Here is a 14,480-nt window from a genome sequence, read left to right on the forward strand (position 1 = left end):
CATTAGTCTGTTGAATCATTGCAGTGAAGTAGGATTAGGCTTTAACTAGAACTCACTGTCACAATGCAAAAATCAGATATTTAATATACATTTCAATAGAAGTATGAAACACATTACTTAGAATAGGCTGTTTATGGGATAAAAAATTACTATGCAAATGAAATGCAAATGGAGAGATGGGAGTGGAATATTCTTATGAAATGGAGGGGGAAAAAGTAGGTCACAGAAAGGAAAGAGAAGAAATAGACACTGGCTTTATGTGATAGGCAGTCTTATCATTTATTTAGTTTATAATTTATTTACAAGAGCATTCATGTATCAAAGAATGCACAGACTTGTTCAAAAATGGATGGGGAGTAGATCTGACTGTGCTAAAAAAACCCGTGTTACATGCCCATTCAAAAATCCTAATCATAGTATTAGCGGCTCAATTTCAATCTGTGAAGCAAGGTGAATACCCTTCCAAGCAATGGGATGGGGGGAAATGAGTTAAGCTGCTGTAAGAGATGGTTGTTCTGCTGAGCTGCCATGGCCTAGTGAATCACTTTTTGTTACCAGCAGAGGATGTAGTGACATAAAATTGAATCAGCATAAACATTTTTCTTACTATGGAATAGAGCTTTTAGCATATGTGTGGGTATATATCATGTATATTTTAGATATGAAATATATTGTGCACTGGGGCCTTGATTCAGCAAAGCATTTTTAGTACAAGTTCAGCTTTAAGAAAATGCTTCCATTCCATTGTTTTCAATAGCACTTGGGCATGTGCTTAATACTTAAGCTTGTACTTCAAATGCTTTGCTAAATCAGAGTTTAGATCAGCGTTTACCTTGAGTAAAGAAGGCTTGAGACAATGTGTTTGTGTTTTACTTAATTCAGCTTTAACGTCTAATAGAAGAGTACCTTTGATATGCACAAGATAACATTTGTCTGATTTACAAGCATTTCTACTATATTACTTGGTTTTAAGGGTGAATTAGCAGAAGTCTACCAAAGTATGCCCACCAAACTCTGTCATAGTAATACTCTATTTGCTCAAATATAAGACAAGGTGGTTTTTTCCCTAATCAGCATGGGAAAGGATAGAAGCCCCCCAGCTTATATTTTCAGACAGGAAATCCTCCTAATTAAATACATTGTCTATCATTTCACATGCTGCTTCTGGCAGTAAGTCTTAGTAATGGAAACAAACTATGAAGTTGATTGAATGCAGCCCACACTGAGCAGTCCTCTAAAACACATGGTCTATATTGGGCAAACATACTGATGAGAATCTATTACAAAACCAGGTTATTTCATAGATTTCATAGACATTAGGGCTGGAAGGGACCTCGGAAGATCATTGAGTCCAGCCCCCTGCCCAAAGGGTTCATAGGATCCCAGCAAGATAAGCATCCAGTTTGCTCTTGAAGGTGTTCAATGTAGGCGCTTGAACCACCTCCGGTGGCAGGCTGTTCCAGACCTTGGGGGCTCGGACAGTAAAGAAATTCTTCCTTATGTCCAGCCTGAAACAGTCTTGTAGTAGTTTATGAACATTCGACCTAGTCGTCATCCCTTGGGGCGCTCTGGTGAACAAACGTTCCCCCAGATACTGATTGTCACCCCTGATAAACTTATAGGTGGCCATCAGATCACCCCTGAGCCTGCGCTTTTCCAGGCTAAAGAGCCCCAGGGCTCTCAGCCTGTCATCGTAGGGTCTGCTTCCCTGACCCCTGATCATGCGCGTGGCTGTTCTCTGGACTCTCTCAAGCTTCTCCACATCCTTTTTGAATTGTGGAGCCCAAAACTGGATGCAGTACTCCAGCTGCGGCCTCACTAAGGCCGAGTACAAGGGGAGAATGACGTCCCGGGATTTGCTTGAGAAGCATCTATGGATGCAAGCCAGCATTTTGGTCGCTTTAATAGCCGCAGCATTACACTGTGTGTGGCTTCTGAATAGTATATAGTGCCCATCATGCTCAGGCCACCTTGGCATTGACTCTTTTTCAACTCAGGGTTTACCATTAGATTGAATACATTTCAACTTCCTCTTCACACCCATAGCTGAGCAGTGCCTTTCTTTCCAATGATTTCTATTTCTTCACCAGCCTAAAATGTCTGGCAAACATCACCAAATGTTTACGTAGATGTGAGGCTGTGTCACCCCCTCTTTCACCACACTGCTTGTGACTGATGTGGCCATGCCCTCCATGGGGTGAAGCCAGACAAGATGGTCCCACACCTCATCTGCATATACATTTTGGAGGGTCCTAGGACTCATGACAAGAACACTCTGTTCCAGTCACAAGTGAGGGCTAATTAGTATGTGGATCTATTTGGAGGGTATCTGGAGTACACAAACATTTTGAGCAGTGCTGTGGGGTCACCATGGCTTGAAATCCTGTTGACTCTGCTGGGATCCAGCCCAATGAGCTATGCAATAAGTCATAAGGCTTTGGACTAATACTGTGCATAGTTTGTACTGTGTATAAGTAGGTACAAAAGTGCTGCTCAGAAGTGTGTTTATGAAATATCTGTGCTGCGACTTGCAGCAGTATGCAAAAGAGTAAAGTACATCAATTCAGAATGAGCAAAGCTTGTACATACCCATAGTAATTTGCATATATGTAAATTATTACACGCATTTTTATTTTGAAGACAGTGTTTTTTAGTCCCTTGTGTTTCAAATTAGCCTCTACCCCTTTCCTCCCTCTTACTGCCATGTGATCAGGGAAGAATAGAGCCTGAGCAAGGTCTAGCAGTAAAGCTGGAGAAGGGGCTGCAGGGGGAAAAAGTTGGGGTGGGGGAAAGTGAGCTACCTAACTCCTCCTCCCTCCCCTGAAGCCACTTTTTTCCTTGCTATAGCAGTGGAAAGGAGAAAAATTCAAGACAAACCTCAGAAAATTACATGGAAAATTGTAAAAAAAAATATATATTTTCCATATATAGAATCTAATTATTGGGGAGGAGGTCATCTTAAATTCAGGGTTGTTTTATATTTGAGTAAATACAGTACTTTTAACAACAGTGTTCCAAAGAGTACTTAAATTTTGGCTTTCTGGAATAGTGTTGTAATGAAGGTGGAGAGATGCAACATTTTACAAAGTGGTGAGTAGAATTTTATCTAAAATATGCCAGTGATGACTCATCTCCAACATCAGTTTGTATAAGGATATTTCAAATAATCAACTTCAAGCAACTATTTTCTTCCCAAGCTTATTATTATACTTTTATCCCAAATTTTTTATCTTCTCTTTTCAATATTTTGAAAAAAAAAAAAAATTTTATGTTTGATGAACAAAAGGTATAATGCAAAATTATATAATAACAGTATTCCTACCTCCCTACATCACCACATATCAAGCAGCTACTTTCATTTTATCCATCAAGCCTGCTGCCTAAGGCCAAGAGGCATTTAGGGAATGGTATATGACACACATTGCTATCTTGTTCCAACCAGAAAATGGCAGATAGAATCTATAGCCCATCATCAAGCTCAACCATTTCCCCCAATGTTATTGTGCTGCTAAGATATCTGGCTATTCTTCATAAAACCAACCACCATAGGCACAGAATTAAATATCTCTTTGTGTACATCATATAAAAGTAACTTAGATTTCCCTCACGTTCAGGGGAACAAGGGCTAGTCTTTGAACAGTTTCCATGCAAAGGAAGCAGCAGGAACAGGAACAGGCCACCCGAGGCTGCAGCTAGCTAAGTATTCTATTTTTCCTCATATAGAACATGAGCTGCCCCAACCCTTCCAACTAAGACCAAGACCTCGTGTTTCAACAGGCAGAACATAGAGAAGCAAACTTTTCCAGAGTCACTGACGACTGTATGATATATAGATGAAGTCTTGGAAACACAGAGTTCCAATTGTGACATCTTAGGAGACTATTTGGGTGAGGCATCGGGAGCTTCCTGGTATGGCAGGACATCAGTAAGGCTAGGCCTTAGTGGGTTAAAGCAGGTCTCTGCCCCTTCTGCTTGTTTGGGTGAGAGAAGTGGCCGTCATGTTGGAAGTCAGTAAAGTCATCTGCAGCTTATATTCCTCCCTGCTTCAAGTCCAGAAAAAAAATAAAAATAAAATCAGTCTCCCTGCTTAAGACATACACCCCAGTATTGGAGGCTTAATTCTGGGGATAATGGTGCATATGATGTGCGAGTAAATATGGTAGTATTGTAGATTGTTCTTGTGGGTACATGCAACCAAAGAGCTCTGGGCTGTGGCTAACGTAGGCAGTCTGAAAGGAAGTACAGGATGATATGCCCAAATATTAAATCTTGTTGAAAGTGTAATAAGCTTCTTACAGGAAGATCTGGTAATGAAACAGATAAGCATTGATACAGTACTTGAATGGGGATAAAATGTTCTTTCTAGCTTTGTCCAAACATCTGGTTTAATATCACCTCTTTGTTGTCTTTATTATAGTCTCCTAAGAAGTAGGAAGGAAATCTTGATATTGAATTATAGGAACTAGGTTCACTGAAGGAGGGCTAGAGCTGCCTGTTCTGCTTTGATTACTTAGCCCAATCCTGAGAAGACAATAGTTCTTGCTGTTGACAAATAGGAGACTTCTTATCACATGATGCCTTTTAGTATCAATCCTTGTCATGTAATTAAAGGTATTATAGGTTACAGTGCTGCCAAATGTGTTTTTTTTTTCCTTTAAGCTGAAACTTTCCTGCTGTCCAAAGAGTATACTTAATTCTAATTGTTACTACTTCAATGTTAGATCACTCATTTTCTGCAAATTATGTTTGGAGTGAAACCCATTAAATTGCTTTCTCCTTTTAAGTGTGGAATTCCCAGAAGATAGAATCATGATTAATGGCAAGCATGGTTTGGCTTTCCAATCATTCAGCTTTGTTCAGCAACACCCTATTGGATTTTATAGCATCAGTGAAATTTATTAGCTTTCCTTTTTTGTTGCCCTCACTTGTTTTCATAGAAAATGCTCTTTAATATTTGTTTGACAATAATTTAATAAACAGTTTTACTCATTGCTGTTACAGTTCACTAATTTTGAGTTAGATTATTTTTTCCTTACTTACATTCTTGCATCCTTAAGTAGTTTCCATTCAGTGAATCTATTTCAGGTGTAAGACACTAGAACAAGTAAGAGTGACTGAATGTGCTGTCCACAGATTTGGACTCTGTAAGTTGTGTCATAGAATAAGCTCAGCTGTTCATAGGATCACAGAAAGTAGGCTTGGAAGGGACCTCACAAGGTCATCAAGACTAGCTTATTGATCAAAGCATGATCATCCCTGACTAAACCATCCCAGCCAAGTATCTGTCCAAACTCCCCTTGACATTTTTCCAGAAACAGAGATTTCACAATTTCCCTAGGTAGCTTGTTCCAATGCTTGACCACCCTCAGGGTGCATCTACACATTCATTAATGAACCAAAGTTACTGCACATTTAGTTGAGTAAACTAAATGAAGTACTAACTGAATGTTCAGTAACTATATTTACTATGCAGCAGCACCAGCACATGGTTTTTTTTGTGACAGTTACTGCCTAGTAGCCTAATAACACTGCGTGGTTATTAGCGTGGTTTTTGACCAGCTTGCTACTGTGTAGTGTTATTAGGCTACTGTGCAGTAAGCATCTTATGTAGATGTACTCTCATAGTCCAAAAGTTCCACCTAATCTCCAGTGTGGATTTCCCCTGCTGCAATTTGAGTCCATTGCTCCTGATTCTGTCCCCTACAATCACAAAGAAAAGCCCATCTCCATCCTCTCTGCGATTGTCCTTCAGGCATTTAAAGATGGCTATCAAATCCCCCTCTGCTTTCTCTTCTTCTCCATACTAAATAACCCTAGTTGTTTCAGCCTTACCTCATAAATCTTAATCCTAGGCCTTGATAATTTTTTGTCATTCTGTGCTGGACTCCTTCCAAAGTGTCCACATCCGTCTTGAAGTGTGGGGCCCAAAATGGGACACTACTCCAGGTGAGGCCTTACCAGTGCTGAACAGAGTGGGAGAATTACTTCTCTTGATTTACAAGTGAGACCCCTGTTTCATTACAATCTAAAAAGCTCTTAGCTTTCTTTCTTTCTTCTAGCACATTGTTGGCTATTCAACTTACAGTCTACTGTAACCTCCAGGTTTTTCTATGCAATTCTGCAGCCTAGCTAGTCATTCCCCAGCCTGTATCTATGCATGCAATCATTCTATCCTGAGTGCAGGACTTTCTACTTTGCTCTTATTGAATCTCATCTAATTGATTTGTAGACCATTTCTCCAGTCTATCCAGGTCAGTCTGGAACCTAGTCCTACTCTCCAGAGTATCTTCAGCTCTACTGAACTTGTTGTCATCTGCAAATGTGTTAATCATGCTCTCAATCCACTGTCCAAATAATTAAATAGACCCAGGACCGGTCCCACTTAATATCTTCTCCCAGCTAAAAATTGAGTCATTCATGAGTATCCATTGAGTAAGATGAGCCAGTCAGTTATCTTTCCACCTTACAGTACTTTCATCTAGTCTGTATCTACTCTATGAATTTGTTTGAGTTATTTCTTTGTTTTTACCTCACATGCTTCTGTCTTGTCTATTTTGATTTTTACGGTCTTAGCAACAAATAAGTGCACATTGGTGGCACTATCTCAATGGAGCCCCGGTAACTACTGGAGCCTTTAAATACTACTGCAATTCAAACACTTGTCCTGGAGTACATAGTTCTCTGGTTCTTGCCTTGCTGCTGCTTTTTGCTTTGGAAAGTAAGTCAATATAGTCTACTATGTGCTTTGACTTCAGCATTTCCACTGAAACCTTACTATATTTTTTGTTGCTTTCAGATCCATTATCATCTATTACATGTTTAGAGAAAAACTAAATAGCAAATCATAGCAAATGGGTCAAGATTTCTAAGACCATGTTTTCAGTACTCTGTCCCTATTAACATGATTAAGGACCTATTGAAATCAATGAGGCAGGTGGCCAATTTCAAAGGCCAGTTGTGGGGCCAGCTGCAATTTTTGTGGGCTTATCATGGCAAGGTCCCCCACACCTCTGGCTGAGGGGCCCCACTGCCCCTGCCCCTTACTGCTGATTGTCTGAGAGGGCTGTCCACTATGTGCTCCCACCCCTCATCACTGATTGGCAGAGAAGGGCAGGGCTGCAAAATGGGCAGCTCTCTCAGCCAATCAGCAGCAAAGGGCAGGGAGATGGTGACTGCCATCTTGGTTGTTTCCCTTCATGCTAGCACTTCCCCCCACCCCTAACTCCCACAGTGGGCTGTGAGGCCTGGTCACAGGGATCATGAAGGCTGCTGGCTCCCACTGCACTTATCCACTTATAATTAAAAAATAGAGAGACAATATTCCTTCATATTAGAGAAGGATGCATTCTTATGGCCTCACTCCAGTTCTGAATTGAATTGAAACTTCACTTTTTGGGTAAGAAAGGATCTGGCTTGTAAAAGCTTGAAATAATGAATGATTGCATTTTTACTGCATGAACTTTTCATTGAAATACTGTCAAGAAGGGATTTTTAAAAAGTATTTGTCCCTTATCACTTACCTAGACATCGACATTTAAGCAACAATACTCCAATTTCAGACCTAACATGCTAAATATTTACAGCAAACTAGTAACAGTGAAGCCATACAGTTGCATCAATTCAGAAATAGCCTATGTTCTGCAAAAAGCTAGAATCATCAGATAATTTATTCATTTATGCATAAACCATAAGTAATCATAGCTTTGATCTATCTTGTTGTCATTTGCAGTGTCTCAGCATCTTGTATTATATGGAGGTATTCATGCAATATTATTAAGAATAAGAAACTTCTAATTTGCATTGCCTAAAAACAACTAATTTAGACAATTTGTCTTCAAGTACAAGGTAGAAGAGATGAAAGTACCTGTTGTGGCTCCATGGGTTTCACTATTCAAAGGTCTTTAAAAAAACCCTATAGTGTAAACAGGGAGGAAAGAGGTAAGAAAAGTCAGCAAAGGGAACCTTTGTAAGAAAGCTGACTTGATGATGTAATAAGTGTTTTCCATTTTATGATTCAAGATAAAAATTATATGCTGACATTCTTGAAATGTCTACTAATTGTGGGTGGCTAACTAATATGAGATACTATGAGTCTGGCTCCCAGAGATTACTTGCATTTCCATTGTCTTCAGCCAAAGTTCCGTGTCCTGAGAACGTTTTAAGACTAGTCAATAGGTGTTTTATATTGAACAGACAACAGTGAAGGCATCCAATCTTAGAGGCTCGTTTTTAAAATGTTTAGTGAGAACTCTTAGCTCTTTAGATTTTCTAACCAGCCAGAATATGCTGAAGGTTTTACTAATGGAATATTGATTGTTGCTAGTCTTAAGCAACGTCGCTGTCATAGAACTGTGTAAATAAAGCAGCAATTGGAGGGTCAGGCTCACCAATATTGAAATCAGGATGTCACTACCATTGATCTGGGACTAATTAGGGTACAGACTAAACAGCACTGTGCTCAGCAAATGAGATGGATCACCATTTCCAGTTGTGGCACTTGGAATGATTTGACTGCCTCCCACTGAGGAACAGAAACAGCTTTTTAAAGTGGGAGTCTAACAGTACTGGTAGCATGAGCAAGTAGACCTGTTATTAAAAAGAATATTCTTAGGCTAGCAGGAGGAAGAAACAACAAGCTTGACAGAAGCCCCTAAAATAAGGCCAAAGCTGCATGGTTTTAGATTCAGGTATGACACCAGAATATTTTGAATTTTAAGCAAACCTTTAAGATGAACTGAGTCCCTTCCACGCTGGAACACCCACTAGGCTGTGCATATGTGCATGTGTAGTGTAATAACCTTTGTTAAGAACAACAGAGAGTTGCAGCTATATAGGGTGTGAACAAACAGTTGCGGGACCTAGATCAGGTTTTTAAGCACTTTAATCTAAGTTCTCTAAACCTGAGTTGGGATCCTGTGTGTGCAAGTGTTTGCTGCTTAATGGGAAGAAGTGCAAACAACCAGTTAATAAGTAGGTGCAGGGAGGAATGAGAAAGGTGGGGGAGGCAGGTGCTGGTGAGTCCAATGGAGGCTAGGAGGTCTGTAAGGGTGAGGGGGGTTGGAAAGTCTGCTGTGGGGAGTAGGGAATCTCCTCAGTCCAGGGTAGGGCACTCTGGGTGGGGGGAATGGCCCCTTCAGGGTCAAGGGATTTAAAACAGCACAGCCTTGGGGCTATGACAAATGGGGGAGGGGGTGCAGTTTTCCTAGCCCTGGGGCTGTGGTATAAAATGTGTACAGGCAGTCACTATTCTGGATTAACCCTCGCTAGATTGGGTCAACTCTTTGCCAGTATAAACTAATTCACATCTGAGGTGAACTAACTTTAGATTGAGCATGCTATTGATTGGGTGACCTAAGTCCTGTGAGTACTTGCACACTAGGGTATTTAGATAGCTCTAACCTTGGTCAGGGCAATGTAATGTAAAGCTTGTATGTACCCATGAAGAATTATATCGTCCCTCACTTCTCAGCATCTCCAAAAATCAGCGAGCTGTATTGCTTCCTCAGTCGGGTTTATTTATTTATTTTTTAATTTAGCACTGCAACTCCTAATTCAGAAGAATAATTAGCAGTGAGATGGCATTTACTGAGTTAATAGTGTCTCATGCTATGCAGCATATGTTTGATTCTTCTGTATCACTTTAAACTTTTTTCTCATAAATAAGCACATGGGCTTCCCTATGCTGCTGCCTGCCCTTCCAGGATCTCTCACTTGTTGTTATTGAAATTTTCTGTAAAGAAAATACTTAGGGCACCTTGGACTATTTCAAGTTTTTTGTCATAAGGAATGGGAAGCAAATACATTTTTTTGCAAACACCCCTGACTTCCAGCTTTGACAAGTCACTGCCGGCTATTCTAAGAGCTCCCACAGAGAATGGTATTAAACAGCTTGACTTCATTTCCTTCCCCCACAAGAGGGGTTAAGACTGTAAGCTAGAGGCAGTGTTAGCAAGCACTCTTTGCATAATCTAATGACTTGTCACCAAAAGAACAAACAAGAACAATGTTGTAAGTATAGCACAGACATTTTTAATCATAGTTGTTGAACTGACATGTTGTATAGCTCCTATCAAACACTTCTCCCTACAAATGCATGCACGTATTTCACATACTGGTATTTGCAACCTCATAGCTCTCAAGGGGAAATGCATATGTTCTTATAGTTTTGCAACTGCAATTATGCAAATCTAGGCAAATGTTAAATGTGTAACAAGTAGGCCAGTGATTCTCAACCACGGTGCCCTGCATGAGCAGCAAGGCTGCTTCAGTGGGGTACCTATTCATGAGCAGAGAGGCAGCTCCAACGTGCTATAATTACAGCGTGTTGAAGCAGACTCAGTTACTCGAGTAATTACCATGCTCCAGCAGACTCCAATGTCTCGTGTATCAGCATCCCTGTACTTAAAAATGGTAGCAGGGGCTTTTTAACTAAAGCTCATTCAAAGAGCTTTATTTAGGGCAATGCTGCTGTCATTTTTAAGCATGGGGTTGCTGATACAGGAGACACTCTGGGTGCTTTAATTAGAGCGTCCCCCTACTCCTAGAGCACATGTATAAATGCCTATGATTCACAAGATAAACCCTGTGATTTTAAATAGGAATCCATAGTGTCAAAAAAATTCTGGCCTGTTATGATCTTTCAGAGTCTTTGCAACGCAAGAATACCTCTATTATTATTAGTGTATCTATGGGTGTGTTGAGTCTAGAAAGTTGAGAAACCCTGAGACAGACAAATAGCAACCAAAGTGCAAGTGGATGCAGAATGAACTTCAAGGGTACATGCAGATGTTACTCTTAAATGAACCTAACTATGGTTAGGTTCATACAAGTGCTGATCTGTATAGTCATTCAGGTTGGTTAGACAGGGAAAAATGGCTGGCCCTATCTAATACAGGTCACCTACACATGTGAACAAAGTTTAAATAGGGAATGGTTTAGCCCCATCTAACAAACATCTGCCCAGGTTCAGAGTATAGCTTCCAGACTAGCCCAGCCTCTCATCCAAGCTTTTCATACCCCCTGCCTGCTGTGCCCTGGGTATTTTTAGCCCCTCCAATTTTCACTCTCTGTCTCTCTCTCTCCCCTCACACTCCCAATATCTACCTAAGCAAATCACTGTCCTCCAAAATGGCTGAATCTGAAACTGAAATGAAACATAGCCATTTTGTACAGCCCTACTGCCAACCCACCCCACTGACCTGCCAACATGCCCCTCCCACCCAACCCAAATTGAGTTCTCAACATTGGTGAATGTGTGAACCTGCTGGACCCAACCTATGATCACACATCTTAAAATTAGCCATTTAAACATAGATCATTTGTGGTGAATCCCTGAACATACCCCAAAAAACATGGGGAGGGTTATCTCCTTTTGCAAGGATGTTGGAACCACACTGGCTGCTGCACCATCAGGCAGTTACAGCTAGCCAAGAGGGGCTCCTTTTCTTCTCTCTATCTAGAGGACAGGTTTATCCTGCATCAAAAAAACAAAACATGGCCTATTATTCAAACTATGGGTTTCCATCAATGAATTGGGGACAGTTGCTTTTTCTGAGCCTCACATGTTCAAAGTGGTTAAGCTTGCACTGGTACAAAATAGTAATTAATTTCTGTACAATCCTCAGGTTTTTTAATCTTTGACTTAAACAAACTATAGTTCCAAGTCTCATAATGACTAATTGGAACCAATTTTTTCTTAAAACAAATTAAGGATGGGGGAAAGATATAAAAAAACACTGTAGATTACTGAGTAGGTGTATTGTGGCTGAGCAGCTGTGTTGCTAAGTCGTTTGAATGCTTGCTGTGAACTTAGAATTCTGAGCACTCCAAATGAAATAATCACACATGTGATTGGAAACTTACTCTTTGAAATGAAGCTTAGAATTAAAACTTTATGAAGGATAAAATCCTTTAATTAAATTATTGTCATATAACTGCTTATGGAATACTACAGTACCACCCTTTTCCCTCCTCTGATAGTCATTACTTCTGTCACAGTACGATATGCTCTAAACAAAACTGAGGCTCACATTCTGTTAGCAGCTGTACTAACAAGTAGTCACAGACATCTCTGAAGAGTTCGCAGATCAAATAGACAAGACTAATGTTCAAGAGGATGAGATGGTATTAGCCCTGTTTTATATGTGGTTGAATGGAGGCATATGGATTTTAAATGACAAATCCAAGGTGATAAAGGGACTCTTTCAGAGTCAAGGAGTTTATGTGTGCATGCTAAGCAGAGGTAATGGATTTTTGGTACAGTGACCAAAGAAAAGCCAAGCCAAGCCAAATGGAAACATTTTTCCTTTGGATAAATGAAAAAGTTAATTTCAGATCTGAAAGTAAAGTATAGATGTTTAGGTTATTTAACCCTTTTTATACTTGGGTCAGAATAAAATTGCTATTTTGAAATGGAAACTAAAATTGTTTCATTTAGGTATCTTTTAATTGTTTAAATACTTTGCAACTATCTTCCTTAGCTGTTTTTGGTGAAACAATTCACTTATTTCATGAATGCCTTCAATGGTACCAAAACTCCATGCTTTGTGTCAGTTTTAAATTGGCTAAAATATTTTGCTGCTCACAATTTTGACTTCAAAAACACTCTTCCTCTAAAGCCTAACAGAAGGTTAGGTTGTTGATCTCTGCTTTAGCAAACACACAAAATGATTTGAGAGTCTGGCTCAAATCTTTGCTTAATTTTGGCTCCTATAATAAGGAATGATTCCAGTTTATGGAAAATAATGCTTAAAAGGTCCCTAGAGGATAATCTAATCCAGCCCCCTCTTCAGCTGCAGAACTTTTAAACCCTGTGGGAAAGATGTATATCTAGCCTCTTCTTGAAAACCTGAAGGACATTCCACATTTTCCCAAGATTATATATTACTTTAATAGGAAACTAGCTGTGGTAGACTTGAGAATCTGACCTAATCAAACAAGAATCTTTGGGCCCTGCTACATGTTACACTGTGGGCTGCTCAAATGTTGATCAGTGTTAATGCCTGTTCAAGTTTGGAGCAGCTACACGTGTAGGCCTGGAGGGTCCTGGAGGACTGAAAGGTAAGAATGCCCAGAACGTAGGGAAGGGTTAACCTGCCTGCCTGGCTTCTGCTGTTGCTGGACTGCTGCTTTTCTCTGGGCTGAGCCTGGCCCAGAGAACAGCAGTGGTGCAGTGGTTGCTGGGAAGGCAGATTAACCCTTCCGTGCCTGATCCCTGGTACAGATACGGCAGGCAGCCACAAGTAACAGGGCAGGGTTATGAGAGGACAGTGACCAAGGATCTGGGGTGCTAGGGAGGGCAGGGGGAGGGCAATGGGATGGATCTTGGCCAGCAGCGGAAGTGGGACAGGTAGGGTGTTTACACTAACATGTAACTTAAAATGGCTACACGTTAGTGTAACATGAGCTGGGTAACACAGATCAGAGAGAATCCTGCCTTGAGTTGGCATATATTTAAGCAACCTAAAAAATGCTTAACACGAGTATCAGATATTAATGTAAGGACAATCCAGGGGTTTAGAGCTCCAGGAGCCAACTAAAGTTAACCTGTAACAAGGTCCTTTGGCAAACAACTGCTGATTTAAATATTACTCAATCAGGCTTCTAAAGAGTCCACCGTGATCTAAAAGCAGTGACAAAACGTACATTTTTAATGGCAAAATCCTCTAAATAAAAGAAAGAAAGAAAGAAAGAAAGAAAGACTTTGACTTTTAAGAGACCTTTATTCCCCGGAGGGTGATGACTAGGAGCCAGTCAAAAGCATGTACAAGGATGCCCCAAGCTCTGGGCCTCATGGACAAGGCCTGGGCTCATGGCCTGCAAGGCCTGCCCGTACACTCTAGTCAAAAAAAAACAACCAACACAAAGAAACATAAGGACTATTTACAGTATTTACAGTTCTGCCAGCAGGGACAAAGACTTTTGACTTTTAAGAGACCTTTATTCCCCGGAGGGTGATGACTCGGAGCCAGTCAAAAGCATGTACAAGGATGCCCCAAGCTCTGGGCCTCATGGACAAGGCCTGGGCTCATGGCCTGCAAGGCCTGCCCGTACACGGTAGACAAAAAAAAAACCAACCAACACAACGAACATAAGGACTATTTACAGTATTTACAGTTCTGCCAGCAGGGACACCCATGGAGGCCTCCGGGGTCGACCCGCACGAGCAAAAGTCCAGGGCCTCGGCCCGCTTGACGCGTCTCTGCGGCTTGAGCAGCCGGTGGCATCACAGAACGAGGATCAGGCGTCCCGCCTCGACCCGGCACAGCACCCCCTCGAGGGCCCAGCGCTCCTCAAAGGCGGGCACCGTCCGCCGGAGGACAGCGTGCTCAAACTCGAGCGAGAGGCGGGCCCGCACCAGCAGGCGGAAGAGCTGCAGGGCGTCGACCATCCCGGTGCCGCTGAGCTGGTTTCGCCGGCTCTTCAGGGTGGCCATCTTGGCCTGGCCCAGCAGGAAGTTGGCCAGGCTGACCGTGGCCCGC

This window comes from Alligator mississippiensis, chromosome 3, assembly GCF_030867095.1.
Source record: "Alligator mississippiensis isolate rAllMis1 chromosome 3, rAllMis1, whole genome shotgun sequence".
Classification (NCBI taxonomy): domain Eukaryota; kingdom Metazoa; phylum Chordata; order Crocodylia; family Alligatoridae; genus Alligator; species Alligator mississippiensis.